The sequence below is a fragment of the Schistocerca serialis genome, chromosome 1 (genome assembly GCF_023864345.2).
Source record: "Schistocerca serialis cubense isolate TAMUIC-IGC-003099 chromosome 1, iqSchSeri2.2, whole genome shotgun sequence".
In the NCBI taxonomy this organism is placed as follows: Eukaryota; Metazoa; Arthropoda; class Insecta; order Orthoptera; family Acrididae; genus Schistocerca; species Schistocerca serialis.
Genome location: NC_064638.1, coordinates 235,682,866 through 235,710,731, shown reverse-complemented (window position 1 = coordinate 235,710,731; position 27,866 = coordinate 235,682,866). Strand labels below are relative to the sequence as shown.

Here is a 27,866-nt window from a genome sequence, read left to right as displayed (position 1 = left end):
TTGTGTGAGCTGGTAGCATGTTGGAGATATGAATGTAAATGAAAAAGTAGGTATTGGTGCAGTTGTCACGCTATGTATGGCAGAGTAGGAGGAGACCTGAGATGAGCAGAAATGTGGATGATTTATAATAACTGTTTGCGAGTTAATCGTAGGTGCCCTGTGAAAAGAGGGAAGCCTGACTGAAGGTAGTATATCCAAGAGTAGAGTGAGTGATGATGTGTTGATAAAGGCAATGTTGGTACAATGTTTAAATGAGAGATTGGAAGAAGGCATAGGTTTAAGTAAAGTGAGAAAGAGTCCCAAGAGTTCTTAGAGGTGAATGAACAAAGGTGTGGTTGGAGTGTATAGGTGTAAGAGACAATGACTAGCAAGTTGATGATGTTTGAGACCTGTTATGAAATTTGATCATGAGAGTTGCACTATTGAGTTTTTGGAGATTTGTATGAGCCGGATGATGAGAGTAAGACCCGTGACTGTTTAAATTAGGAAGAGAGTAGAAGGTGTTTGAAGAACCTATTGCAGACGCAGAGCGAAAAGTAAAGTGTTGTTATAGTGAAAGTTGCAGTATATGTAAGGTGTACAGAAAGTGTAATTGATGACCCTTCCCATTGAGGTATACATGCTGTTTGTTGTTTGGAACGAGAAGTCCCACGTAAATCCAACATTATAGAAATTGTGTTAATTTACGATGTGTGTCAAAATGATGTAGATACCTGATGTGAGGTGAAATTTAGGATGGAGGCGTGTGTGTGTGAGGATGTGGCCCTTTCCCAAGCCATAGAATTCATTATTTCAGTTATGTGTGGTGGAGAATAATGATAGTGAGGAAGTATTTATGTGTGACGGGATAGGAAGTATTATTGGTAACCCTATTTGGCAAATGAGTTGTACTGATGTTGAGAACAGGAAATGTTAAAAATGTAGATGATGAAGGTGAAACTTGATGTTGGTAATGGAGAGTCGCTTTGTGGAAAATTTGTAGAAGTTCTAAAGAGTCCACTTGTGGAGCGGTTATTAGCTATTGTGAAGTGAAATACAGTGAAGACTAGGAAATAAAGAGACACTTAGCGACCCTTGGTTATTGATAAGGTTGTAAAGAAGGTTTATATTGTGTCTGGTTATTTGTTTGTTGTGGCTTAGTGTAAAAGAATTTACCCTTTGACATGTGTTATGGAGGTAGAAAGGTGTAGGAAGTACAGTCCCTTAATATTTCGAATACGAGAGGAAATGAAATGATATAGTGGAGACATGTAACGTGTGAGAGAGTGTGTATTAAGTAGTTGGTATGTGCGTGATGTGGAGGTTTATGAAATTGGAGTAATGTGATAATTAGAAATGATGAAGGTAATGAAGTTGTGATGTTCTAGTTTTCGAAAGAATGGAGTAACTGATGGTGTATGGTTTGAAGTAGAGTTAAAAACCTGAGTAAGGTGAAGTTGATGTTAAATTTTGTATAGGTGTGATAATACAAGGTTGGAGAATGGTGCAGAGAAGGTAAAAAAACGTTGTGTCTGTGTAGAGGTTAATGTTTAGATGAGCAAGTAAAACATTACCCCAGAGAAAATGTAAAAAAGTTAGGAATGAGGTGTGGTAGTGAAGAGGTATGATGAAGTGAAGTTGAATTGCTGAGTTTGGTGGTGAATGGTTTGTGAACTAATGTTGCCCCTGTATATCCTGCCTACAAGATTTGAGTTTGGACAGTTAGTGATACGGTGATCTAGTAGTGTGTGTGACTTGACGAAATGATAATCCATAGAGGTGAATATGTATTGTCCCAGAGAGTATAATATCCTTTGAAGTTGGTAGAGAGATGTACGAATAGAAGACCAATCAAATAATAATTCACTTTGGATAAGGTAGCGAGGATGAAGGAATTGAAGGCTAGTGTAGAAAGTAGAAAAGAGACAAAATGCATGTTGGTTTGATTGTTATGAAAGAAATTTTGTTCCCCCTGTAGATTGAGCCCCTAAAAATTAGGACAGTTGATAAGGGTTTATAGGTTTATTCACAAAATATTTAGCATGTAGGTGATGTGTATGAGCTGAAAACACTGAAAAGAGAGTATTTTGTGAGAATGGAGTTTATATGGTATGAGGTGGAGATTCCCTTGCCGAGGCAATTGTTAATCCTTGGATGTCCCTTGTGTGAGCTGGTAGCATGTTGGAGATATGAATGTAAATGAAAAAGTAGGTATTGGTGCAGTTGTCACGCTATGTATGGCAGAGTAGGAGGAGACCTGAGTTGAGCAGAAATGTGGATGATTTATAATAATTGTTTGCGAGTTAATCGTAGGTGCCCTGTGAAAAGAGGGAAGCCTGACTGAAGGTAGTATATCCAAGAGTAGAGTGAGTGATGATGTGTTGATAAAGGCAATGTTGGTACAATGTTTAAAAGAGAGATTGGAAGAAGGCATAGGTTTAAGTGAAGTGAGAAAGAGTCCCAAGAGTTCTTAGAGGTGAATGAACAAAGGTGTGGTTGGAGTGTATAGGTGTAAGAGACAATGACTAGCAAGTTGATGATGTTTGAGACCTGTTATGAAATTTGATCATGAGAGTTGCACTGTTGAGTTTTTGGAGATTTGTATGAGCCGGATGATGAGAGTAAGACCCGTGACTGTTTAAATTAGGAAGAGAGTAGAAGGTGTTTGAAGACCCTATTGCAGATGCAGAGCGAAAAGTAAAGTGTTGTTATAGTGACAGTAGCTGTATATGTAAGGAGTACAGAAAGTGTAATTGATGGCCCTTCCCATTGAGGTATACATGCTGATTGTTGTTTGGAACGAGAAGCTCCCACGTAAATCCAACATTATAGAAATTATGTTAATTTACGATGTGTGTCGAAATGATGTAGATACCTGATGTGAGGTGAAATTTAGGATGGAGGCGTGTGTGTGTGGGGACGTAGCTCTTTCCCAATCCATAGACCTAATTATTTCAGTAATGTGTGGTGGAGAACAATGATAGTGAGGATGTATTTGTGTGTGACGGGATAAAAAGTTTTCTTGGTACCCCTATTTGGCAAATGAGTTGTACTGATGTAGAGAACAGGAAATGTTAAAAATGTTTGATGATGAAGGTGAAACTTGATGATGGTAATGGAGAGTCGCTTTGTGGAGTGTGATTGTGTTACTATTAAAATTTGTAGAAGTTCTAAAGAGTCCACTTGTGGAGAGGTTATTAGCTATTGTGAAGTGAAATACAGTGAAGACTAGTAAATAAAATGACACTTGAGGGACCCTTGGTTATTGATAAGGTTGTAAAGAATGTTTATATTGTGTCTGGTTATTTGTTTGTTGTGGCTTAGTGTAAAAGAATTTACCCTTTGACATGTGTTATGGGGGTAGAAAGGTGTAGGAAGTACAGTCCCTTAATATTTCGAATACGAGAGGAAATGAAATGATATAGTGGAGACATGTAACGTGTGAGAGAGTGTGTATGAAGTAGTTGGTATGTGCGTGATGTGGAGGTTTATGAAATTGGAGTAATGTGATAATTAGAAATGATGAAGGTAATGAAGTTGTGATGTTCTAGTTTTCGAAAGAATGGAGTAACTGATGGTGTATGGTTTGAAGTAGAGTTAAAAACCTGAGTAAGGTGAAGTTGATGTTAAATTTTGTATAGGTGTGATAATACAAGGTTGGAGAATGGTGCAGAGAAGGTAAAAAAACGTTGTGTCTGTGTAGAGGTTAATGTTTAGATGAGCAAGTAAAACATTACCCCAGAGAAAATGTAAAAAAGTTAGGAATGAGGTGTGGTAGTGAAGAGGTGTGATGAAGTGAAGTCGAAGTGCTGAGTTTGGTGATGAATGCTTTGTGAACTAATGTTGCTCCTGTCCGTTCTGCCTACAAGATTAGAGTTTGGACAGTTAGTGATTCGGTGATCTAGTAGTGTCTGTGACTTGACGAAATGATAATCCGTAGAGGTGAATATGTATTGTCCCAAAGAGTATAATATCCTTTGAAGTTGGTAGAGAGATGTACGAATAGAAGACCAATAAAATAATAATTCACTTTGGATAAGGTAGCGAGGATGAGGGAATTGAAAGCGAGTGTAGAAAGTAGAAAAGAGACAAAATGCATGTTGGTTTGATTGTTATGAAAGAAATTTTGTTCCTCTGTAGAATGATACCCTAAAAATTAGGATAGTTGATAAGGGTTTATAGGTTTCTTCTCAAAATATTTAGAATGTAGGTGATGTGCATGAGCTGAAAACACTGAAAAGAGGGTATTTTGTGAGAATGGAGTTTATTTGGTATGAGGTGGAGATTCCCTTGCCGAGGCAATTGTTAATCCTTGGATGTCCCTTGTGTGAGCTGGTAGCATGTTGGAGATATGAATGTAAATGAAAAAGTAGGTATTGGTGCAGTTGTCACGCTATGTATGGCAGAGTAGGAGGAGACCTGAGTTGAGCAGAAATGTGGATGATTTATAATAATTGTTTGCGAGTTAATCGTAGGTGCCCTGTGAAAAGAGGGAAGCCTGACTGAAGATAGTATATCCAAGAGTAGAGTGAGTGATGATGTGTTGATAAAGGCAATGTGGGTACAATGTTTAAAAGAGAGATTGGAAGAAGGCATAGATTTAAGTAAAGTGAGAAAGAGTCCCAAGAAATCTTAGAGGTGAATGAACAAAGGTGTGGTTGGAGTGTATAGACGTAAGAAACAATGACTAGCAAGTTGATGATGTTTGAGACCTGTTATGAAATTTGATCATGATAGTTGCATTATTGAGTTTTTTGAGATTTGTATGAGCCGGATGATGAGAGTAAGACCCGTGACTGTTTAAATTAGGAAGAGAGTAGAAGGAGTGTGAAGACCCTATTGCAGATACAGAGCGAAAAGTAAAGTGTTGTTATAGTGACAGTTGCAGTATATGTAAGGTGTACAGAAAGTGTAATTGATGGCCCTTCCCATTGAGGTATACATGCTGATTGTTGTTTGGAACGAGAAGCTCCCACGTAAATCCAACATTATAGAAATTATGTTAATTTACGATGTGTGTCAAAATGATGTAGGTACCTGATGTGAGGAGAAATTTAGGATGGAGGCATGTGTGTGTGAGGACGTGGCCCTTTCCCAAGCCATAGAATTAATTATTTCAGTTATGTGTGGTGGAGAAAATGATAGTGAGGAAGTATTTAAGTGAGGAAGTATTTATGTGTGACGGGATAAGAAGTATTATTGGTACTCCTATTTGGCAGATGAGTTGTACTGATGTTGAGAACAGGAAAGGTTAAAAATGTAGATGATGAAGGTGAAACTTGATGTTGGTAATGGAGAGTCGCTTTGTGGAGTGTGATTGTGTTACAGTTAAAATTTGTAGACGTTCTAAAGAGTCCACTTGTGGAGCGGTTATTAGCTATTGTGAAGTGAAATACGGTGAAGAGTAGCAAATAAAGAGACACTTGTGGGACCCATGGTTATTGATAAGATTGTAAAGAAGGTTTATATTGTGTCTGGTTATTTTGTTTGTTGTGGCTTAGTGTAAAAGAATTTACCCCTTTGACATGTGTTATGGAGGTAGAAAGGTGTAGGAAGTACAGTCCCTTAATATTTCGAATACGAGAGGAAATGATATAGTGGAGACATGTAACGTGTGAGAGAGTGTGTATGAAGTAGTTGGTATGTGCGTAATGTGGAGGTTTATGAAATTGGAGTAATGTGGTAATTAGAAATGATGAAGGTACTGAAGTAGTGATGTTCTAGTTTTCGAAAGAATGGAGTAACCGATGGTGTATGGTTTGAAGTAGAGTTAAAAACGTGAGTAAGATGAAGTTGATGTTAAATTTTGTATAGGTGTTATATTACAAGGTTGTAGAATGGTGCAGAGAAGGTAAAAAAAGGTTGTGTCAGTGTAGAGGTTAATGTGTAGATGAGGAAATAAAACAGTACCCCAGAGAAAATGTAAAAAAAGTTAGGAATGAGGTGTGGTAGTGAAGAGGTGTGATGAAGTGAAGTCGAATTGCTGTGTTTGGTGGTGAATGGTTTGTGAACTAATTTTGCCCCTGTACATCCTGGCTACAAGATTTGAGTTTGGACAGTTAGTGATACGGTGATCTAGTAGTGTGTGTGACTTGTGGAAATGATAATCCATAGAGGTGAATATGTATTGTCCCAGAGAGTAAAATATCCTTTGAAGTTGGTAGAGAGATGTACGAATAGAAGACCAATCAAATAATATTTCGCCTTGGATGAGGTAACGAGGATGAGGGAATTGAAAGCGAGTGTAGAAAGTAGAAAAGAGACAAAATGCATGTTGGTTTGATTGTTATGAAATAAATTTTGTTCCCCCTGTAGATTGATCCCCTAAAAATTAGGATAGTTGATAAGGGTTTATAGGTTTATTCTCAAAATATTTAGAATGTAGGTGATGTGTATGAGCTGAAAACACTGAAAAGAGAGTATTTTGTGAGAATGGAGTTTATATGGTATAAGGTGGAGATTCCCTTGCCGAGGCAATTGTAAATCCTTGGATGTCCCTTGTGTGAGCTGGTAGCATGTTGGAGATATGAATGTAAATGAAAAAGTAGGTATTGGTGCAGTTGTCACGCTATGTATGGCAGAGTAGGAGGAGACCTGAGATGAGCAGAAATGTGGATGATTTATAATAACTGTTTGCGAGTTAATCGTAGGTGCCCTGTGAAAAGAGGGAAGCCTGACTGAAGGTAGTATATCCAAGAGTAGAGTGAGTGATGATGTGTTGATAAAGGCAATGTTGGTACAATGTTTAAATGAGAGATTGGAAGAAGGCATAGGTTTAAGTAAAGTGAGAAAGAGTCCCAAGAGTTCTTAGAGGTGAATGAACAAAGGTGTGGTTGGAGTGTATAGGTGTAAGAGACAATGACTAGCAAGTTGATGATGTTTGAGACCTGTTATGAAATTTGATCATGAGAGTTGCACTATTGAGTTTTTGGAGATTTGTATGAGCCGGATGATGAGAGTAAGACCCGTGACTGTTTAAATTAGGAAGAGAGTAGAAGGTGTTTGAAGAACCTATTGCAGACGCAGAGCGAAAAGTAAAGTGTTGTTATAGTGAAAGTTGCAGTATATGTAAGGTGTACAGAAAGTGTAATTGATGACCCTTCCCATTGAGGTATACATGCTGTTTGTTGTTTGGAACGAGAAGTCCCACGTAAATCCAACATTATAGAAATTGTGTTAATTTACGATGTGTGTCAAAATGATGTAGATACCTGATGTGAGGTGAAATTTAGGATGGAGGCGTGTGTGTGTGAGGATGTGGCCCTTTCCCAAGCCATAGAATTCATTATTTCAGTTATGTGTGGTGGAGAATAATGATAGTGAGGAAGTATTTATGTGTGACGGGATAGGAAGTATTATTGGTAACCCTATTTGGCAAATGAGTTGTACTGATGTTGAGAACAGGAAATGTTAAAAATGTAGATGATGAAGGTGAAACTTGATGTTGGTAATGGAGAGTCGCTTTGTGGAAAATTTGTAGAAGTTCTAAAGAGTCCACTTGTGGAGCGGTTATTAGCTATTGTGAAGTGAAATACAGTGAAGACTAGGAAATAAAGAGACACTTAGCGACCCTTGGTTATTGATAAGGTTGTAAAGAAGGTTTATATTGTGTCTGGTTATTTGTTTGTTGTGGCTTAGTGTAAAAGAATTTACCCTTTGACATGTGTTATGGAGGTAGAAAGGTGTAGGAAGTACAGTCCCTTAATATTTCGAATACGAGAGGAAATGAAATGATATAGTGGAGACATGTAACGTGTGAGAGAGTGTGTATTAAGTAGTTGGTATGTGCGTGATGTGGAGGTTTATGAAATTGGAGTAATGTGATAATTAGAAATGATGAAGGTAATGAAGTTGTGATGTTCTAGTTTTCGAAAGAATGGAGTAACTGATGGTGTATGGTTTGAAGTAGAGTTAAAAACCTGAGTAAGGTGAAGTTGATGTTAAATTTTGTATAGGTGTGATAATACAAGGTTGGAGAATGGTGCAGAGAAGGTAAAAAAACGTTGTGTCTGTGTAGAGGTTAATGTTTAGATGAGCAAGTAAAACATTACCCCAGAGAAAATGTAAAAAAGTTAGGAATGAGGTGTGGTAGTGAAGAGGTATGATGAAGTGAAGTTGAATTGCTGAGTTTGGTGGTGAATGGTTTGTGAACTAATGTTGCCCCTGTATATCCTGCCTACAAGATTTGAGTTTGGACAGTTAGTGATACGGTGATCTAGTAGTGTGTGTGACTTGACGAAATGATAATCCATAGAGGTGAATATGTATTGTCCCAGAGAGTATAATATCCTTTGAAGTTGGTAGAGAGATGTACGAATAGAAGACCAATCAAATAATAATTCACTTTGGATAAGGTAGCGAGGATGAAGGAATTGAAGGCTAGTGTAGAAAGTAGAAAAGAGACAAAATGCATGTTGGTTTGATTGTTATGAAAGAAATTTTGTTCCCCCTGTAGATTGAGCCCCTAAAAATTAGGACAGTTGATAAGGGTTTATAGGTTTATTCACAAAATATTTAGCATGTAGGTGATGTGTATGAGCTGAAAACACTGAAAAGAGAGTATTTTGTGAGAATGGAGTTTATATGGTATGAGGTGGAGATTCCCTTGCCGAGGCAATTGTTAATCCTTGGATGTCCCTTGTGTGAGCTGGTAGCATGTTGGAGATATGAATGTAAATGAAAAAGTAGGTATTGGTGCAGTTGTCACGCTATGTATGGCAGAGTAGGAGGAGACCTGAGTTGAGCAGAAATGTGGATGATTTATAATAATTGTTTGCGAGTTAATCGTAGGTGCCCTGTGAAAAGAGGGAAGCCTGACTGAAGGTAGTATATCCAAGAGTAGAGTGAGTGATGATGTGTTGATAAAGGCAATGTTGGTACAATGTTTAAAAGAGAGATTGGAAGAAGGCATAGGTTTAAGTGAAGTGAGAAAGAGTCCCAAGAGTTCTTAGAGGTGAATGAACAAAGGTGTGGTTGGAGTGTATAGGTGTAAGAGACAATGACTAGCAAGTTGATGATGTTTGAGACCTGTTATGAAATTTGATCATGAGAGTTGCACTGTTGAGTTTTTGGAGATTTGTATGAGCCGGATGATGAGAGTAAGACCCGTGACTGTTTAAATTAGGAAGAGAGTAGAAGGTGTTTGAAGACCCTATTGCAGATGCAGAGCGAAAAGTAAAGTGTTGTTATAGTGACAGTAGCTGTATATGTAAGGAGTACAGAAAGTGTAATTGATGGCCCTTCCCATTGAGGTATACATGCTGATTGTTGTTTGGAACGAGAAGCTCCCACGTAAATCCAACATTATAGAAATTATGTTAATTTACGATGTGTGTCGAAATGATGTAGATACCTGATGTGAGGTGAAATTTAGGATGGAGGCGTGTGTGTGTGGGGACGTAGCTCTTTCCCAATCCATAGACCTAATTATTTCAGTAATGTGTGGTGGAGAACAATGATAGTGAGGATGTATTTGTGTGTGACGGGATAAAAAGTTTTCTTGGTACCCCTATTTGGCAAATGAGTTGTACTGATGTAGAGAACAGGAAATGTTAAAAATGTTTGATGATGAAGGTGAAACTTGATGATGGTAATGGAGAGTCGCTTTGTGGAGTGTGATTGTGTTACTATTAAAATTTGTAGAAGTTCTAAAGAGTCCACTTGTGGAGAGGTTATTAGCTATTGTGAAGTGAAATACAGTGAAGACTAGTAAATAAAATGACACTTGAGGGACCCTTGGTTATTGATAAGGTTGTAAAGAATGTTTATATTGTGTCTGGTTATTTGTTTGTTGTGGCTTAGTGTAAAAGAATTTACCCTTTGACATGTGTTATGGGGGTAGAAAGGTGTAGGAAGTACAGTCCCTTAATATTTCGAATACGAGAGGAAATGAAATGATATAGTGGAGACATGTAACGTGTGAGAGAGTGTGTATGAAGTAGTTGGTATGTGCGTGATGTGGAGGTTTATGAAATTGGAGTAATGTGATAATTAGAAATGATGAAGGTAATGAAGTTGTGATGTTCTAGTTTTCGAAAGAATGGAGTAACTGATGGTGTATGGTTTGAAGTAGAGTTAAAAACCTGAGTAAGGTGAAGTTGATGTTAAATTTTGTATAGGTGTGATAATACAAGGTTGGAGAATGGTGCAGAGAAGGTAAAAAAACGTTGTGTCTGTGTAGAGGTTAATGTTTAGATGAGCAAGTAAAACATTACCCCAGAGAAAATGTAAAAAAGTTAGGAATGAGGTGTGGTAGTGAAGAGGTGTGATGAAGTGAAGTCGAAGTGCTGAGTTTGGTGATGAATGCTTTGTGAACTAATGTTGCTCCTGTCCGTTCTGCCTACAAGATTAGAGTTTGGACAGTTAGTGATTCGGTGATCTAGTAGTGTCTGTGACTTGACGAAATGATAATCCGTAGAGGTGAATATGTATTGTCCCAAAGAGTATAATATCCTTTGAAGTTGGTAGAGAGATGTACGAATAGAAGACCAATAAAATAATAATTCACTTTGGATAAGGTAGCGAGGATGAGGGAATTGAAAGCGAGTGTAGAAAGTAGAAAAGAGACAAAATGCATGTTGGTTTGATTGTTATGAAAGAAATTTTGTTCCTCTGTAGAATGATACCCTAAAAATTAGGATAGTTGATAAGGGTTTATAGGTTTCTTCTCAAAATATTTAGAATGTAGGTGATGTGCATGAGCTGAAAACACTGAAAAGAGGGTATTTTGTGAGAATGGAGTTTATTTGGTATGAGGTGGAGATTCCCTTGCCGAGGCAATTGTTAATCCTTGGATGTCCCTTGTGTGAGCTGGTAGCATGTTGGAGATATGAATGTAAATGAAAAAGTAGGTATTGGTGCAGTTGTCACGCTATGTATGGCAGAGTAGGAGGAGACCTGAGTTGAGCAGAAATGTGGATGATTTATAATAATTGTTTGCGAGTTAATCGTAGGTGCCCTGTGAAAAGAGGGAAGCCTGACTGAAGATAGTATATCCAAGAGTAGAGTGAGTGATGATGTGTTGATAAAGGCAATGTGGGTACAATGTTTAAAAGAGAGATTGGAAGAAGGCATAGATTTAAGTAAAGTGAGAAAGAGTCCCAAGAAATCTTAGAGGTGAATGAACAAAGGTGTGGTTGGAGTGTATAGACGTAAGAAACAATGACTAGCAAGTTGATGATGTTTGAGACCTGTTATGAAATTTGATCATGATAGTTGCATTATTGAGTTTTTTGAGATTTGTATGAGCCGGATGATGAGAGTAAGACCCGTGACTGTTTAAATTAGGAAGAGAGTAGAAGGAGTGTGAAGACCCTATTGCAGATACAGAGCGAAAAGTAAAGTGTTGTTATAGTGACAGTTGCAGTATATGTAAGGTGTACAGAAAGTGTAATTGATGGCCCTTCCCATTGAGGTATACATGCTGATTGTTGTTTGGAACGAGAAGCTCCCACGTAAATCCAACATTATAGAAATTATGTTAATTTACGATGTGTGTCAAAATGATGTAGGTACCTGATGTGAGGAGAAATTTAGGATGGAGGCATGTGTGTGTGAGGACGTGGCCCTTTCCCAAGCCATAGAATTAATTATTTCAGTTATGTGTGGTGGAGAAAATGATAGTGAGGAAGTATTTAAGTGAGGAAGTATTTATGTGTGACGGGATAAGAAGTATTATTGGTACTCCTATTTGGCAGATGAGTTGTACTGATGTTGAGAACAGGAAAGGTTAAAAATGTAGATGATGAAGGTGAAACTTGATGTTGGTAATGGAGAGTCGCTTTGTGGAGTGTGATTGTGTTACAGTTAAAATTTGTAGACGTTCTAAAGAGTCCACTTGTGGAGCGGTTATTAGCTATTGTGAAGTGAAATACGGTGAAGAGTAGCAAATAAAGAGACACTTGTGGGACCCATGGTTATTGATAAGATTGTAAAGAAGGTTTATATTGTGTCTGGTTATTTTGTTTGTTGTGGCTTAGTGTAAAAGAATTTACCCCTTTGACATGTGTTATGGAGGTAGAAAGGTGTAGGAAGTACAGTCCCTTAATATTTCGAATACGAGAGGAAATGATATAGTGGAGACATGTAACGTGTGAGAGAGTGTGTATGAAGTAGTTGGTATGTGCGTAATGTGGAGGTTTATGAAATTGGAGTAATGTGGTAATTAGAAATGATGAAGGTACTGAAGTAGTGATGTTCTAGTTTTCGAAAGAATGGAGTAACCGATGGTGTATGGTTTGAAGTAGAGTTAAAAACGTGAGTAAGATGAAGTTGATGTTAAATTTTGTATAGGTGTTATATTACAAGGTTGTAGAATGGTGCAGAGAAGGTAAAAAAAGGTTGTGTCAGTGTAGAGGTTAATGTGTAGATGAGGAAATAAAACAGTACCCCAGAGAAAATGTAAAAAAAGTTAGGAATGAGGTGTGGTAGTGAAGAGGTGTGATGAAGTGAAGTCGAATTGCTGTGTTTGGTGGTGAATGGTTTGTGAACTAATTTTGCCCCTGTACATCCTGGCTACAAGATTTGAGTTTGGACAGTTAGTGATACGGTGATCTAGTAGTGTGTGTGACTTGTGGAAATGATAATCCATAGAGGTGAATATGTATTGTCCCAGAGAGTAAAATATCCTTTGAAGTTGGTAGAGAGATGTACGAATAGAAGACCAATCAAATAATATTTCGCCTTGGATGAGGTAACGAGGATGAGGGAATTGAAAGCGAGTGTAGAAAGTAGAAAAGAGACAAAATGCATGTTGGTTTGATTGTTATGAAATAAATTTTGTTCCCCCTGTAGATTGATCCCCTAAAAATTAGGATAGTTGATAAGGGTTTATAGGTTTATTCTCAAAATATTTAGAATGTAGGTGATGTGTATGAGCTGAAAACACTGAAAAGAGAGTATTTTGTGAGAATGGAGTTTATATGGTATAAGGTGGAGATTCCCTTGCCGAGGCAATTGTAAATCCTTGGATGTCCCTTGTGTGAGCTGGTAGCATGTTGGAGATATGAATGTAAATGAAAAAGTAGGTATTGGTGCAGTTGTCACGCTATGTATGGCAGAGTAGGAGGAGACCTGAGTTGAGCAGAAATGTGGATGATTTATAATAATTGTTTGCGAGTTAATCGTAGGTGCCCTGTGAAAAGAGGGAAGCCTGACTGAAGGTAGTATATCCAAGAGTAGAGTGAGTGATGAAGTGTTGATTAAGGCAATGTGGGTACATTTTTTAAAAGAGAGATTGGAAGAGGGCATAGGTTTAAGTAAAGTGAGAATGAGTCTCAAGAGTTCTTAGATGTGAATGAGCAAAGGTGTGGTTGGAGTGTATAGATGTAAGAAGCAATGACTAGCAAGTTGATGATGTTTGAGACCTGAAATTTGATCATGAGAGTTGCATTATTGAGTTTTTGGAGTTTTGTATGAGTGAGATGATGAGAGGAAGACCCGTGACTGTTTAAATTAGGAAGAGAGTAGAAGGTGTTTGAAGACCCTATTGCAGATACAGAGTGAAAAGTAAAGTGTTGTTATAGTGACAGTTGCAGTATATGGAGGGTGTACAGAAAGTGTAATTGATGGCCCTTCCCATTGAGGTATACATGCTGATTGTTGTTTGGAACGAGAAGCTCCCACGTAAATCCAACATTATAGAAATTATGTTAATTTACGATGTGTGTCGAAATGATGTAGATACCTGATGTGAGGTGAAATTTAGGATGGAGGCGTGTGTGTGTGTGTGTGTGTGAGGACGTAGTTCTTTCCCAATCCATAGAATTAATTATTTCAGTTATGTGTGGTGGAGAATAATGACAGTGAGGATGTATTTGTGTGTGACGGGATAAGAAGTTTTATTGGTACCCCTATTTGGCAAATGCGTTGTACTGATGTTGAGAACAGGAAATGTTAAAAATGTAGATGATGAAGGTGAAACTCGATGTTGGTAATGGAGGGTCGCTTTGTGGAGTGTGATTGTCTTACCATTAAAATTTGTAGAAGTTCTAAAGAGTCCACTTGTGGAGAGGTTATTAGCTATTGTGAAGTGAAATACAGTGAAGACTAGTAAATAAAGAGACACTTGAGCGACCCTTGATTATTGATGAGATTGTAAAGAAAGTTTATATTGTGTCTGGTTATTTTGTTTGTTGTGGCTTAGTGTAAAAGAATTTACCCTTTGACATGTGTTATGGAGGTAGAAAGGTGTAGGAAGTACAGTCCCTTAATATTTCGAATACGTGAGGAAATGATATAGTGGAGACATGTGACGTGTGAGAGAGTGTGTATGAAGTAGTTGGTATGTGCGTGATGTGGAGGTTTATGAAATTGGAGTAATGTGGTAATTAGAAATGATGAAGGTACTGAAGTAGTGATGTTCTAGTTTTCGAAAGAATGGAGTAACCGATGGTGTATGGTTTGAAGTAGAGTTAAAAACATGAGTAAGGTGAAGTTGATGTTAAATTTTGTATAGGTGTTATAACACAAGGTTGGAGAATGGTGCAGAGAAGGTAAAAAAAGGTTGTGTCTGTGTAGAGGTTAATGTTTAGATGAGGAAATAAAACATTACCCCAGAGAAAATGTAAAAAAGTTAGGAATGAGGTGTGGTAGTGAAGAGGTGTGATAAAGTGAAGTCGAATTGCTGAGTTTGATGGTGAATGGTTTGTGAACTAATGTTGCCCCTGTCCATCCTGCCAACAAGATTAGAGTTTGGACAGTTAGTGATACGGTGCTCTAGTAGTGTGTGTGACTCGACGAAATGATAATCCATTGAGGTGAATATGTATTGTCCCAGAGAGTATAATATCCTTTGAAGTTGGTAGAGAGATGTACAAATAGAAGACCAATCAAATAATAATTCACTTTGGTTTAAGGTAGCGAGGATGAGGGAATTGAAAGCGAGTGTAGAAAGTAGAAAAGAGACAAAATGCATGTTGGTTTGATTGTTATGAAAGAAATTTTGTTCACGCTGTAGATTGATCCCCTAAAAATTAGGATAGTTGATAAGGGTTTATAGGTTTATTCTCAAAATATTTAGAATGTAGGTGATGTGTATGAGCTGAAAACACTGAAAAGAGAGTATTTTGTGAGAATGGAGTTTATATGGTATGAGGTGGAGATTCCCTTGCCGTGGCAATTGTTAATCCTTGGATGTCTCTTGTGTGAGCTGGTAGCATGTTGGAGATATGAATGTAAATGAAAAAGTAGGTATTGGTGCAGTTGTCACTCTATGTATGGCAGAGTAGGAGGAGACCTGAGTTGAGCAGAAATGTGGATGATTTATAATAATTGTTTGCGAGTTAATCGTAGGTGCCCTGTGAAAAGAGGGAAGCCTGACTGAAGATAGTATATCCAAGAGTAGAGTGAGTGATGATGTGTTGATAAAGGCAATGTGGGTACGATATTTAAAAGAGAGATTGGAAGAAGGCATAGATTTAAGTAAAGTGAGAAAGAGTCCCAAGAAATCTTAGAGGTGAATGAACAAAGGTGTGGTTGGAGTGTATAGATGTATGAAACAATGACTAGCAAGTTGATGATGTTTGAGACCTTTTATGAAATTTGATCATGAGAGTTGCATTATTGAGTTTTTGGAGATTTGTATGAGCCGGATGATGAGAGTCAGATCCGTGACTGTTTAAATTAGGAAGAGAGTTGAAGGTGTTTGAAGACCCTATTGCAGATACAGAGCGAAAAGTAAAGCGTTGTTATAGTGACAGTTGCAGTATATGTAAGGTGTACAGAAAGTGTATTTGATGGCTCTTCCCATTGAGGTATACATGCTGATTGTTGTTTGGAACGAGAAGCTCCCACGAAATCCAACATTATAGAAATTATGTTAATTTACGATGTGTGTCAAAATGATGTAGATACCTGATGTGAAGTGAAATTTAGGATGGAGGCGTGTGTGTGTGGGGACGTAGCTCTTTCCCAATCCATAGAATTAATTATTTCAGTTATGTGTGGTGGAGAATAGTGACAGTGAGGATGTATTTGTGTATGACGGGATAAGAAGTTTTATTGGTACCCCTATTTGGCAAATGCGTTGTACTGATGTTGAGAACAGGAAATGTTAAAAATGTAGATGATGAAGGTGAAACTTGATGTTGGTAATGGAGGGTCACTTTGTGGATTGTGATTGTGTTACCATTAAAATTTGTAGAAGTTCTAAAGAGTCCACTTGTGGAGAGGTTATTAGCTATTGTGAAGTGAAATACAGTGAAGACTAGTAAATAAAGAGACACTTGAGCGACCCTTGGTTATTGATGAGATTGTAAAGAAGGTTTATATTGTGTCTGGTTATTTTGTTTGTTGTGGCTTAGTGTAAAAGAATGTACCCTTTGACATGTGTTGTGGAGGTAGAAAGGTGTAGGAAGTACAGTCCCTTAATATTTCTAATACGAGAGGAAATGATATAGTGGAGACATGTAACGTGTGAGAGAGTGTGTATGAAGTAGTTGGTATGTGCGTGATGTGGAGGTTTCTGAAATTGGAGTAATGTGGTAATTAGAAATGATGAAGGTACTGAAGTAGTGATGTTCTAGTTTTCGAAAGAATGGAGTAACCGATGGTGTATGGTTTAGGTAGAGTTAAAAACCTGAGTAAGGTGAAGTTGATGTTAAATTTTGTATACGTGTTATAATACAAGGTCGTAGAATGGTGCAGAGAAGGTAAAAAAAGGTTGTGTCAGTGTAGATGTTAATGTGTAGATGAGGAAGTAATACAGTACCCCAGAGAAAATGTAAAATAGTTAGGAATGAGGTGTGGTAGTGAAGAGGTGTGATGAAGTGAAGTCAAATTGCTGTGTTTGGTGGTGAATGGTTTGTGAACTACCTGAGTAAGGTGAAGTTGATGGTAAATTTTGTATAGGTGTTATAATACAAGGTTGTAGAATGGTACAGTAAAGGTAAAAAAAGGTTGTGTCAGTGTAGAGGTTAATGTGTAGATGCGGAAGTAATACAGTACCCCAGAGAAAAAGTAAAATAGTTAGGAATGAGGTGTGGTAGTGAAGAGGTGTGATGAAGTGAAGTCGAATTGCTGAGTTTGATGGTGAATGGTTTGTGAACTAATGTTGCCCCTCTCCGTCCTGCCTACAAGATTAGAGTTTGGACAGTTAGTGATACGGTGATCTAGTAGTGTGTGTGACTCGACGAAATGATAATCCATTGAGGTGAATATGTATTGTCCCAGAGAGTATAATATCCTTTGAAGTTGGTAGAGAGATGTACGAATAGAAGACCAATCAAATAATAATTCACTTTGGATAAGGTAGTGAGGATGAGGGAATTGAAAGCGAGTGTAGAAAGTAGATAAGAGACAAAATGAATGTTGGTTTGATTGTTATGAAAGAAACTTTGTTCCCCCTGTAGATTGATCCCCTAAAAATTAGGATAGTTGATAAGGGTTTATAGGTTTATTCTCAAAATATTTAGAATGTAGGTGATGTGTATGAGCTGAAAACACTGAAAAGAGAGTATTTTGTGAGAAAGGAGTTTATATGGTATGAGGTGGAGATTCCCTTGTCGAGGCAATTGTTAATCCTTGGATGTCCCTTGTGTGAGCTGGTAGCATGTTGGAGATATGAATGTAAATAAAAAAGTAGGTATTGGTGCAGTTGTCACGCTATGTATGGCAGAGTAGGAGGAGACCTCAGTTGAGCAGAAATGTGAATGATTTATAATAATTGTTTGCGAGTTAATCGTAGGTGCCCTGTGAAAAGAGGGAAGCCTGACTGAAGATAGTATATCCAAGAGTAGAGTGAGTGATGATGTGTTGATAAAGGCAATGTGGGTACATTTTTTAAAAGAGAGATTGGAAGAAGGCATAGATTTAAGTAAAGTGAGAAAGAGACCCAAGAAATCTTAGAGGTGAATGAACAAAGGTGTGGTTGGAGTGTGTAGATGTATGAAACAATGACTAGCAAGTTGATGATGTTTCAGACCTTTTATGAAATTTGATCATGAGAGTTGCATTATTGAGTTTTTGGAGATTTGTATGAGCCGGATGATGAGAGTCAGATCCGTGACTGTTTAAATTAGGAAGAGAGTAGAAGGTGTTTGAAGACCCTATTGCAGATACAGAGCGAAAAGTAAAGCGTTGTTATAGTGGCAGTTGCAGTATATGTAAGGTGTACAGAAAGTGTATTTGATGGCCCTCCCCATTGAGGTATACATGCTGATTGTTGTTTGGAACGAGAAGCTCCCACGAAATCCAACATTATAGAAATTATGTTAATTTACGATGTGTGTCAAAATGATGTAGATACCTGATGTGAGATGAAATTTAGGATGGAGGCATGTGTGTGTGGGGACGTAGCTCTTTCCCAATCCATAGACCTAATTATTTCAGTAATGTGTGGTGGAGAATAATGATAGTGAGGATGTATTTGTGTGTACCGGGATAAGAAGTTTTATTGGTACCCCTATTTGGCAAATGAGTTGTACTGATGTTGAGCACAGGAAATGTTAAAAATGTAGATGATGAAGGTGAAACTTGATGTTGGTAATGGAGAGTCGCTTTGTGGAAAATTTGTAGAAGTTCTAAAGAGTCCACTTGTGGAGAGGTTATTAGCTATTGTGAAGTGAAATACAGTGAAGACTAGCAAATAAAGAGACACTTGAGCGACCCTTGGTTATTGATAAGATTGTAAAAAAGGTTTATATTGTGTCTGGTTATTTTGTTTGTTGTGGCTTAGTGTAAAAGAATTTACCCTTTGACATGTGTTATGGAGGTAGAAAGGTGTAGGAAGTACAGTCCCTTAATATTTCGAATACGAGAGGAAACGATATAGTGGAGACATGTAACGTGTGAGAGAGTGTGTATGAAGTAGTTGGTATGTGCGTGATGTGGAGGTTTATGAAATTGGAGTAATGTGGTAATTAGAAATGATGAAGGTACTGAAGTAGTGATGTTCTAGTTTTCGAAAGAATGGAGTAACCGATGGTGTATGGTTTGAAGTAGAGTTAAAAACCTGAGTAAGGTGAAGTTGATGTTAAATTTTGTATAGGTTTTATAATACAAGGTTGTAGAATGGTGCAGAGAAGGTAAAAAAAGGTTGTGTCAATGTAGATGTTAATGTTTAGATGAGGAAATGAAACAGTACGCCTGAGAAAATGTAATAAACTTAGGAATGAGGTGTGGTAGTGAAGAGGTGTGATGAAGTGAAGTCGAATTGCTGAGTTTGGTGGTGAATGGTTTGTGAACTAATGTTGCCCCTGTCTGTCCTGCCTACAAGATTAGAGTTTGGACAGTTAGTGATACGGTGATCTAGTAGTGTGTGAGACTGGACGAAATGATAATCCATTGAGGTGAATATGTATTGTCCCAGAGAGTATAATATCCTTTGAAGTTGGTATAGAGATGTACGAATAGAAGACCAATCAAATAATAATTCACTTTGGATGAGGTAGCGAGGATGAGGGAATTGAAAGCGAGTATAGAAAGTGAAGAAGAGAAAAAATGGATGTTGGTTTGATTGTTATGAAAGAAATTTTGTTCCCCCTGTAGACTGATCCCCTGAAAATTAGGATAGTTGATAAGGGTTTATAGGTTTATTCTCAAAATATTTGGAATGTAGGTGATGTGTATGAGCTGAAAACACTGAAAAGAGAATATTTTGTGAGAATGGAGTTTATAGGGTATGAGGCAGAGATTCCCATTGCCCAGTCAATTCCTAACCCTTGGATGTCCCTTGTGTGAGCTGGTAGCATGTTGGAGATATGAAAGTAAATGAAAAAGTATGTATTGGTGCAGTTGACACGCTATGTATGGCAGAGTAGGAGGAGACCTGAGTTGAGCAGAAATGTGGATGATTTATAATAATTGTTTGCGAATTAATTGTAGGTGCCCTGTGAAAAGAGGGAAGTCTGACTGAATGTAAAGAGTAGAGTGAGTCATGATGCGTTGATAAATGCAATGTGGGTACAATGTTTAAATGAGAGATTGGAGGAAGGCATAAGTTTAAGTAGTGAGAATGAGTCCCAAGAGTTCTTAGTGGTGAATGAACAAAGGTGTGGTCTGAGTGTATAGATGTAAGAAACAATGACTAGCAAGTTGGTAATGTTTGAGACCTGTTATGAAATGTGATCATGAGAGTTGCATTATTGAGTTTATGAAGTTTTGTATGAGCGAGGTGATGAGAGTAAGACCCGTGACTGTTTAAATTAGGAAGAGAGTAGAAGGTGTTTGAAGACCCTATTGCAGATGCAGAGAGAAAAGGAAAGTGTTGTTGTAGTGAAAGTTGCAGTATATGTAAGGTGTACAGAAAGTGTAATTGATGGCACTTCCCATTGAGGTATACATGCTGATTGTTGTTTGGAATGAGAAGCTCCCACATAAATCCAACATTATGGAAATTATGTTAATTTACGATGTGTGTCGAAATGATGTAGATACCTGATGTGAAGTGAAATTTAGGATGGAGGCGTGTGTGTGTGAGGACGTGGCCCTTTCCCAAGCAAGAGAATTAATTATATCAGTTATGTGTGGTGGAGAATAATGATAGTGAGGAATTATTTATGTGTGACGGGATAAGAAGTTTTATTGGTATCCCTATTTGGCAAATGAGTTGTACTGATGTTGAGAACAGGAAATGTTAAAAATGTAGATGATGAAGGTGAAACATGATGTTGGTAATGGAGAGTCGCCTTGTGGAGCGTGATAGTGTTAGTATTAAAATTTATAGAAGTTATAAAGAGTCCACTTGTGGAGCGGTTATTAGCTATTGTGAAGTGAAATACAGTGAAGACTAGTTAATAAAGAGACACTTGAGCAACCCTTGGTTATTGATAAGATTGTAAAGAAGGTTTATATTGTGTCTGGTTATTTTGTTTGTCGTGGCTTAGTGTAAAAGTATTACCCTTTGAGATGTGTTATGGAGGTAGAAAGGTGTAGGAAGTACAGTCCCTTAATATTTCGAATACGAGAGGAAATGATATAGTGGAGAGATGTAACTTGTGAGAGAGTGTGTATGAAGTATATGGTATGTGCAGGATGTGGAGGTTTATGAAATTGGAGTAATGTGGTAATTAGAAATGATGAAGGTACTGAAGTAGTGATGTTCTAGTTTTCGAAAGAATGGAGTAACCGATGGTATATGGTTTGAAGTAGAGTTAAAAACCTGAGTAAGGTGAAGTTGATGTTAAATTTTGTAGAGGTGGTATAATACGAGGTTGAAGAATAGTGCAGAGAAGAAAAAAAAAGTTGCGTCAGTGTAGAGGTTAATGTTTAGATGAGGAAATAAAACAGTACCCCTGAGAAAATGTAAAAAAGTTAGGAATGAGGTGTGGTAGTGAAGAGGTGTGATGAAGTGAAGTCGAATTGCTGAGTTTGGTGGTGAATGGTTTGTGAACTAATGTTGCCCCTGTACGTCCTGCCTACAAGATTTGAGTTTGGACAGTTAGTGATATGGTGATCTAGTAGTGTGTGGGACTTGACGAAATGATAATCCGTAGAAGTGAATATGTATTGTCCCAGAGAGTAAAATATCCTTAGAAACTGGTAGAGATATGTACGAATAGAAAACCAATCAAATATTAATTCACTTTGGATGAGGTAGCGAGGATGAGGGAATTGAAAGCGAGTATAGAAAGTAAAAAAGAGAAAAAATGGATGTTGGTTTGATAGTTATGAAAGAAATTTGATTCCCCCTGTAGATTGATCCCCTAAAAATTAGGACAGTTGATAAGGGTTTATAGGTTTATTCTCAAAGTATTTGGAATGTAGGTGATGTGTATGAGCTGAAGACACTGAAAAGAGAGTATTTTGTGAGAATGGAGTTTATAGGGTATGAAGTGTAGATTCCCATGCCCTGTCAATTCTTAATCCTTGGATGTCCCTTGTGTGAGCTGGTAGCATGTTGGAGATATGAATGTAAATGAAAAAGTAGGTATTGGTGCAGTTGACACGCTATGTATGGCAGAGTAGGAGGAGACCTGAGTTGAGCAGAAATGTGGATGATTTATAATAATTGTGTGCGAGCTAATCATAGGTGACCTGTGAAAAGAGGGAAGTCTGGCTGAAGGTAGTATATCCAAGAGTAGAGTGAGTGATGATGTGTTGATAAAGGCAATGTGGGTACAATGTTTAAAAGAGAGATTGGAAGAAGGCATAGGTTTAAGTAAAGTGAGAATGAGTCCCAAGAGTTCTTAGAGGTGAATGAACAAAGCTGTGGTTGCAGTGTATAGATGTAAGAAACAGTGACTAGCAAGTTGGTAATGTTTGAGACCTGTTATGGAATTTGATCATGAGAGTTGCATTACTGAGTTTTTGGAGTTTTGTATGAGCCAAGTGATGAGATTAAGACCCGTGACTGTTTAAATTAGGAAGAGAGTAGAAGGTGTTTGAAGACCCTATTGCAGATGCAGAGAAAAGGAAAGTGTTGTTGTAGTGAAAGTTGCAGTATATGTAAGGTGTACAAAAAGTGTAATTGATGGCCCTTCCCATTGAGGTATACATGCTGATTGTTGTTTGGAACGAGAAGCTCGCACGTAAATGCAACATTATAGAAATTATGTTAATTTACGATGTGTGTCGAAACGATGTAGATACCTGATGTGAGGTGAAATTTAGGATGGAGGGGTGTGTGTGTGTGAGGACGTGGCCCTTTCCCAACCTATAGAATTATTTATTTGAGTTATGTGTGGTGGAGAATAATGATTGTGAGGAATTATTTATGTGTGACGGGATAAGAAGTTGTATTGGTACCCCTATTTGGCATATGAGTTGTACTCATGTTGAGAACAGGAAATGTTAAAAATGTAGATGATGAAGGTGAAACCTGATGTTGGTAATGGAGAGTCACTTTGTGGAGTGTGATTGTGTTAGTATTAAAATTTATAGAAGTTATAAAGAGTCCACTTGTGGAGCGGTTATTAGCTATTGTGAAGTGAAATACAGTGAAGACTAGTAAATAAAGAGACACTTGAGCGACCCTTGGTTAGTGATAAGATTGTAGAGAAGGTTTATATTGTGTCTTGTTATTTTGTTTGTTGTGGCTTACTGTAAAAGTATTTACCCTTTGAGATGTGTTATGGAGGTAGAAAGGTGTAGGAAGTACAGTCCCTTAATATTACGAATACCAGAGGAAATGGTGTAGTGGAGACATGTAACGTGTGAGAGAGTGTGTATGAATTAGTTGGTATGTGCGTGATGTGGAGGTTTATAAAATTGGAGTAATGTGGTGATTAGAGATGATGAAGGTAATGAAGTAGTGATGTTCTGCTTTTTTAAAGAATGGAGTAACCGATGGTGTATGGTTTAAAGTAGAGTTAAAAACCTGAGTAAGGTGAAGTTGATGTTAAATATTGTAAAGGTGGTATAATACGAGGTTGAGGAATGGTGCAGAGAAGAAAAAAAAAATGTTGTGTCAGTGTAGAGGTTAATGTTTAGATGAGGAAATAAAACAGTACCCCAGAGAAAATGTAAAAAAGTTAGTAATGTGGTGTGGTAGAGAAGAGGTGTTATGAAGTGAAGTCGAATTGCTGAGTTTGGTGGTGAATGGTTTGTGAACTAGCGTTGCCCCTGTACGTCCTGCCTACAAGATTAGAGTTTGGACAGCTAGTGATACGGTGATCTAGTAGTGTGTGTGACTTGACGAAATGATATTCCATAGAGGTGAATATGTATTGTCCCAGAGAGTAAAATATCCCTAGAAATTGGTAGAGAGATGTACGAATAGAAGACAAATCAAATAATAATTCACTTTGGATGAGGTAGCGAGGATGAGGGAATTGAAAGCGAGTATAGAAAGTAAAAAAGAGAAAAAATGGATGTTGGTTTGATTGTTATGAAAGAAGTTTTGTTCCACCTGTAGATTGATCCCCTAAAAATTAGGATAGTTGATAAGGGTTTATAGGTTTATTCTCAAAATATTTGGAATGTAGGTGATGTGTATGAGCTGAAAACACTGAGCAGAGAGTATTTTGTGAGAATGGAGTTTATAGGGTATGAGGTGGAGATTCCGATTGCCCAGGCAATTCTTAATCCTTGGATGTCCGTTGTGTGAGCTGGTAGCATGTTGGAGATATGAATGTAAATGAAAAAGTAAGTATTGGAGCTGTTGGCACGCTATGTATGGCAGAGTAGGGGGAGACCTGAGTTGAGCAGAAATGTGGATGATTTATAATAGTTGTTTGCGAGTTAATAGTAGGTTCCTTGTGATAAGAGGGAAATCTGACTGAAGGTAGTATATCCAAGAGTAGAGTGAGTGATGATGTGTTGATAAAGGCAATGTGGGTACAACGTTTAAAAGAGAGATTGGAAGAAGGCATAGGTTTAAGTAAAGTGAGAATGAGTCCCAAGAGTTCTTAGAGGTGAATGAACAAAGGTGTGGTTGGAGTGTATAGATGTAAGAAACAATGACTAGCAAGTTGGTAATGTTTGAGACCTGTTATGACATTTGATCATGAGAGTTGCATTATTGAGTTTTTCGAGTTTTGTATGAGCCAGGTGATGAGAGTAAGAGCCGTGACTGTTTAAATTAGGAAGAGAGTAGAATGTGCTTGAAGACCCTATTGCAGATGCAGAGAGAAAAGGAAAGTGTTGTTGTAGTGAAAGTTGCAGTATATGTAAGGTGCACAGAAAGTGTAATTGATGGCCCTTCCCATTGAGGTATAAATGCTGATTGTTGTTTGGAACGAGAAGGTCCCATGTAAATCCAATATAATAGAAATTATGTTAATTTACGATGTGTGTCGAAATGATATAGATACCTGATGTGAGGTGAAATTTAGGATAGAGGCGTGTGTGTGTGAGGACGTGGGCTTTCCCAAGCTATAGAATTAACTATTTCAGTTATGTGTGGTCGAGAATAATGATAGTGAGGAATTATTTATGTGTGACGGGATAAGAAGTTTTATTGGTACCCCTATTTGGCAAATGCATTGTACTGATGTTGAGAACAGGAAATGTAAAAAATGTAGATGATGAAGGTGAAACTTGATGTTGGTAATGGAGAGTCGCTTTGTGGAGTGTGATTGTGTTAGTATTAAAATTTATAGAAGTTATAAAGAATCCACTTGTGGAGCGGTTATTAGCTATTGTGAATGAAATACAGTGAAGGCTAGTAAATAAAGAGACACTTGAGCGACCCTTGGTTATTGATAAGATTGTAGAGAAGGTTTATATTGTGTCTTGTTAATTTGTTTGTTGTGGCTTAGTGTAAAAGTATTTACCCTTTGAGATGTGTTATGGAGGTAGAAAGGTGTAGGAAGTACAGTCCCTTAATATTTCGAATACCAGAGGAAATGGTATAGTGGCGACATGTAACATGTGAGAGAGTGTGTATGAAGTAGTTGGTATGTGCGTGATGTGGAGGTTTATGAAATTGGAGTTATGTGGTAATTAGAAATGATGAAGGTAATGAAGTAGTGATGTTCTGGTTTTCGAAAGAATGGAGTAACCGATGGTGTATGGTTTGAAGTAGAGTTAAAAACCTGAGTAAGGTGAAGTTGATGTTAAATATTGTAAAGGTGGTATAATACGAGGTTGAGGAATGGTGCAGAGGAGAAAAAAAAAATGTTGTGTCAGTGTAGAGGTTAATGTTTAGATGAGGAAATAAAACAGTACCCCAGAGAAAATGTAAAAAAGTTAGGAATGAGGTGTGGTAGAGAAGAGGTGTTATGAAGTGAAGTCGAATTGCTGAGTTTGGTGGTGAATGGTTTGTGAACTAATGTTGCCCCTGTACGTCCTGCCTACAAGATTTGAGTTAGGACAGTTAGTGATACGGAGATCTAGTAGTGTGTGTGACTTGACGAAATGATATTCCATAGAGGTGAATATGTATTGTCCCAGAGAGTAAAATATCCTTAGAAATTGGTAGAGAGATGTACGAATAGAAGACCAATCAAATAATAATTCACTTTGGATGAGGTAGCGAGGATGAGGGAATTGAAAGCGAGTATAGAAAGTAAAAAAGAGAAAAAATGGATGTTGGTTTGATTGTTATGAAAGAAATTTTGTTCCCCCTGTAGATTGTTCCCCTAAAAATTAGGATAGTTGATAAGCGTTTATAGGTTTATTCTCAAAATATTTGGAATGTAGGTGATGTGTATGAGCTGAAAACACTGAACAGAGAGTATTTTGTGAGAATGGAGTTTATAGGGTATGAGGTGGAGATTCCCATTGCCCAGGCAATTCTTAATCCTTGGATGTCCCTTGTGTGAGCTGGTAGCATGTTGGAGATATGAATGTAAATGAAAAAGTAAGTATTGGTGCAGTTGACACGCTATGTATGGCAGAGTAGGAGGAGACCTGATTTGAGCAGAAATGTGGATGAATTATAATAATTGTTTGCGAGTTAATCGTAGGTGCCCTGTGAAGAGAGGGAAGTCTGACTGAAGGTAGTATATCCAAGAGTAGAGTGAGTGATGATGTGTTGATAAATTCAATGTGGGTACAATGTTTAAAAGAGAGATTGGAAGAAGGCATAGGTTTAAGTAAAGTGAGAATGAGTCCCAAGAGTTCTTAGAGGTGAATGAACAAAGGTGTGGTTGGAGTGTATAGATGTAAGAAACAGTGACTAGCAAGTTGGTAATGTTTGAGACCTGTTATGACATTTGATCATGAGAGTTGCATTATTGAGTTTTTGGAGTTTTGTATGAGCCAGGTGATGAGAGTAAGACCCGTGACTGTTTAAATTAGGAAGAGAGTAGAAGGTGTTTGAAGACCCTATTGCAGATGCAGAGAGAAAAGGAAAGTGTTGTTGTAGTGAAAGTTGCTGTATATGTAAGGTGTACAGAAAGTGTAATTGATGGCCCTTCCCATTGAGGTATACATGCTGATTGTTGTTTGGAATGAGAAGGTCCCACGTAAATCCAACATTATAGAAATTATTTTAATTTACGATGTGTGTCGAAATGATGTAGATACCTGATGTGAGGAGAAATTTAGGATGGAGGCATGTGTGTGTGAGGACGTGGCCTTTCCCAAGCTATAGAATTAATTATTCCAGTTATGTGTGGTGGAGAATAATGATAGTGAGGAATTATTTATGTGTGATGGGATAACAAGGTTTATTGGTACCCCTATTTGGCAAATGAGTTGTACTGATGTTGAGAACAGGAAATGTTAAAAATGTAGATGATGAAAGTGAAACTTGATGTTGGTAATGGAGAGTCGCTTTGTGGAGTGTGATTGTGTTAGTATTAAAGTTTGTGGAAGTTATAAAGAGTCCACTTGTGGAGCGGTTATTAGCTATTGTGAAGTGAAATACAGTGAAGACTAGTAAATAAAGAGACACTTCAACGACCCTTGGTTATTGATAAGATTGTAAAGAAGGTTTATATTGTGTCTGGTTATTTTGTTTGTTGTGGCATAGTGTAAAAGTGTTTACCCTTTGAGATGTGTAATGGAGGTAGAAAGGTGTAGGAAGTACAGTCACTTAATATTTTGAATACAAGAGGAAATGATATAGTGGAAACATGTAACGTGTGAGAGAGTGTGTATGAAGTAGTTGGTATGTGCGTGATGTGGAGGTTTATGAAATTGGTGTAATGTGGTAATTAGAAATGATGATGGTAATGAAGTAGAGATCTTCTGGTTTTGGAAAGAATGATGTAACCGATGGTGTATGGTTTGAAGTAGAGTTAAAAACCTGAGTAAGGTGAAGTTGATGTTAAATTTTGTAAAGGTGGTATAATACGATGTTGAAGAATGGTGCAGAGAAGAAAGGAAAGGGTTGTGTCAGTGTAGAGGTTAATGTTTAGATGAGGAAATAAAACAGTACCCCAGAGAAAATGTAAAAAAGTTAGTAATGTGGTGTGGTAGTGAAGAGGTGTGAAGAAGTGAAGTCAAATTTCTGAGTTTGGTGATGAATGGTTTGTGAACTAATGTTGCCCCTGTACGCCCTACATACAAGATTTGAGTTTGGACAGTTAGTGATACGGTGATCTAGTAGTGTGTGTGACTTG

The 27,866-nt window shown here is 37.6% G+C and overlaps 1 long non-coding RNA gene across 1 annotated transcript in view; it reads left to right on the top strand.

Moving 5' to 3' along the window:
• The window catches only part of LOC126466630 (uncharacterized), a 94,153-nt gene extending 70,934 nt beyond the window's left edge, over positions 1–23,219 (top strand). Inside the window, exons 11-13 of the long non-coding RNA XR_007585985.1 lie at positions 4,455–12,220; positions 16,542–16,842; positions 18,980–23,219. This is a non-coding gene — a long non-coding RNA (uncharacterized LOC126466630). The remainder of the gene's footprint in view (positions 1–4,454; positions 12,221–16,541; positions 16,843–18,979) is intronic.
• Positions 23,220–27,866: the final 4,647 nt, after the last annotated feature.